The 3,472-nt window shown below is 42.1% G+C and overlaps 1 pseudogene; it reads right to left on the bottom strand.

Annotated features, from left to right (window-relative positions):
• Window positions 1–964: 964 nt before the first annotated feature.
• Window positions 965–3,102, bottom strand: LOC105738994 (annotated as a pseudogene).
• Between the last annotated feature and the right edge of the window lie 370 nt (window positions 3,103–3,472).

Here is a 3,472-nt window from a genome sequence, read left to right as displayed (position 1 = left end):
ATCATGGTGGAAGGTGAATGGGGGAGCACGCATGTCACATGGTGACAGTGGGAGCAAGAGGGCAGGGGGAGGTGCCACACACTTTTAATTGGCTTATGATTCTGAAGATAGTACAAGAAGTGCAGTGCTGACATCTGCTTCTGGTGAGGCCTCAGAAGCTTCCACTCACAGTGGAAACAACCAGATCTTGTGAGAACTCACTCACTCTCATGAGAACAGCACCAAGCCATTCATGAGGGATCTGCCCCTGTGACCCAAACACCTTCCATTAGGCCTCACCTCCAACACTGGGGATCACATTTTGACATGCGATTTGGAAGCGATGAACATCTAAAGCATATCAGTGAGTGAATATATGTTGAAGAGAAAGGAACAAATATTCATTCTAAAGTTACAGAAACAAACTTTTGTTCGCCTTGTTTTCATCGACTTCTTTTGGATTACAATCTAATGAGTTACATTTATTTGTTTTAGTTTAAAATACCCATATTCATTTATATGGTAAATACTGGTCTCTACTGAACGTTATTGATATTTGTCTTTTAGTCTATCAAACTTACCTAAGAAATTCATATGTGTATTTTCTATAACTTGCATTGGAAGGTGTTAACTTAGTGGTCATTAATACATAATTTCCCAAATGTGCAAAAGCTTAGGTAAATGGTTAATATAATGTTTGAGCATTAAGTGTGGGTACATGGATATTCAGGGTGCTCTCCTGGATTTAACCCAGATGTGTTTCTATGGATTTATATTAATAAATCTGCTCTCTGAATCTTTAAGTAACCATTTTCAAATCTTCCAGCTCTTGAAGAAGGGAAGTATCTTTTATTTTTCTAACTCATTGTTTTTCTAGCTGTGTTTCAGTTACTGTGTTCTTTCAAGGTTCAGCTGCTTTTGACTTTTTAGTTTCTTGAATTTTTCGTCTATCTCAGGGTTTCCAGATGTTAACTGAGACTGTATTTCAGGGTGTGCTCTGTGGGACAGGGGTAGGTGTCAAATCTGGACTCTTGTCACTTCTTACTTCCTGCTTTGTAGCTTTCTTGGCTTTATATTTCCTTTGATTTTTCAAGGCTGCTTTTGATAATGGTTTATCATTTCCTGGTTGTGATTTCTTATTCTGGGGTGATTTCTCTTCATGCAGCTTAGAATTGGTGATTAGTTTATTTCTTAAAGCTGGGAGTCTACCAGTCATTGCAAATTTAGGTTCCTAGTTGGGTATTTCACTTGGAACTGCTTGATAAGTTACTGCTTTTGCTGGAAATAGTTCATCCAGAAATGGCTGCCAAGAAACCTGCCGTATTTCTACATTTGGTGACACATCTTACTCATGCAGGATAGAGCTGGTATAATGTCAAACTTGTATCCATTATTAACACACAACCTGGGAGCATGTGTGATAGTAAAAGGTGCTCCCATCTAGGTACCTAGCAAAATATGTATGATCAGAGGCTACTTGTTTGGAAATAAGTTTGTAGCTTTTAATATCCCACACTCATGTTTGTTCCTCAGATTTCCAAATCCAGTTAGTATTAACATATGGCCATAAGGGCCAAATAGGCTGCCTCAGAGCACCAGTTCCAAGGTCAAATGCAAGATCACATTTCAAGTTGAAAATCATAGCTTTGGCAGGCATAAAACCATAAATAGCATAAAACTCAGTAGAACCAGAATTCCAAATTATATCATAAATGGGGCTACGTTTTGGTAATTGAACAAATGACAGCACTTTCTCCATTTGTTGCAGTGCAATGCAGCCTTTGTTCCCCATAGCAGGAAGTTCTTGTCTTGTCAACATCTGTTCTCACTATTACAAGCCAGCAGTGGCTTTTTCATTCCACAGTGTTGTAACCTCATCGGCTTAGAGAAACTGCTGTTGGCTAAAGCTGCATGAGGTCCAAAAAAGTTGGGGTACGAGTATAATACAACAAATGAAAGTACACCCTTACTCCCTGGAACATAGACAGTCACCTTTTGTGACTGGAGTCCAAGTGATAATCCACAATTAATTTTTTGCAAAGACAACTTACTTGCAATTTTATAAAATCGTTGTTTACAAAGAAGTGAACTTTATTGTTAACATTTTGGACACAAAACAGTTTCATGTGACCAGATGGATACCAATCTGCATTTTTTTCTTGATGAAAGACTTCAAGCACACCCCACTCTCACACAATGGAGTTGCAGGTTGAGTCTCCCAGGAGTGCCATGTGTAGGGAAGCGTAAGGCTGCTGTATTACCAGGACATGGGTTTTTGGTAAGAATTCAAGGCAAAGTGCCTTTGGAGGTGGAAGAAGTGTAGTAAACCCATGTTAGTGACAGATAATATTTACAATTTTTTCCTTTGCCCCAGCAAATGAAGGTCCAACTGTTGCTAAAGTTATAGACTTTGTAATTTTCCTGAGATTTCCTTGGAAACACTATGCTTTCTGCAAAACATGGTGGTGCATTCACCATACGGAGTCCTTCTGATCCTCAGCTGGGTTCACATACCGACTGTGGGAACTTAGAAGCATCATTATTTCTGAGTCTGTAGCCACATCTTCCAGGATTGGCATGGACAGCCCCACCTTCTCCTGGAAAACAGTTACCTTTCTTTCCAATCCCCCTTCTTGTCATGAGTTTTTATACTGCTGCTGGGTCTCTTACTTGACTAACTTGGGGGAGGTCTGTATATGTGTCCTCCACTCCCCGCTGGAAAGTAATGGGAAATGCATGAATTCTCCAGGCACACAGCCTTTGCTCCTGCAGTTTCTCTTTGGCCATATGAATAAGCCCGTGATGAATCCTCAGCAGTAGGATTTTGGATTGCAATTGGTGTTCTCTGTCACCACTTTATTGATGTCGGCTGCAGAAACCTCCACCCGGTCTTCAGTGGGGTCCAAATGAACCAGAGCGGGAGGAAGGAAATAAACTGTGGTCCCTCCATAGGCTCCTATCAATTCACACTCAGCACCAAGGCCATCTGGCACCTGACTCACATTCCACAACTGTGTCGTCCACAGAACCTGACCTCTGGCAGGGCAGGGACTGACATCCCTCCTTCCCCGCCTTCCAGCCTGATTCTTCTGGTATCCTCGTCTCAGAAAGGGTCACCACCATCCTTTACTTGCTCAATCCAATAACCTAAGCAATTGGCTCAAATCTCTTTCACTCCCTTTCCATGAAGAGTTCACAGACAGATCCAAACACACCTCATACTCCACCATGCATGGCTGTTCTTACTGCCATGGCTGTGTCACAGTGATACTTCCTCCTCACCTCCCCTCCTCCATGGCCTCTGCAGTGCTCGCTCTGCTTGCTTTCACTTTCTCACTTTACTCATTGCATAACAGCAGCATGATCCTCCAAGAAGTAATTCCATCCATCTCCCTGTTCAAGGGCCTAGAACACCACTCACGGCACCTACAGTAGCTCCCCACGCCTGCCATTCTCCACACACCTGTCACTCCTGCTTCCGAGCCTCAGGCTG

This window comes from Nomascus leucogenys, chromosome 18, assembly GCF_006542625.1.
Source record: "Nomascus leucogenys isolate Asia chromosome 18, Asia_NLE_v1, whole genome shotgun sequence".
In the NCBI taxonomy this organism is placed as follows: domain Eukaryota; kingdom Metazoa; phylum Chordata; class Mammalia; order Primates; family Hylobatidae; genus Nomascus; species Nomascus leucogenys.
Note: the sequence above shows the minus strand (reverse complement) of the source record. Positions and strands in the feature narration are given on the sequence as shown.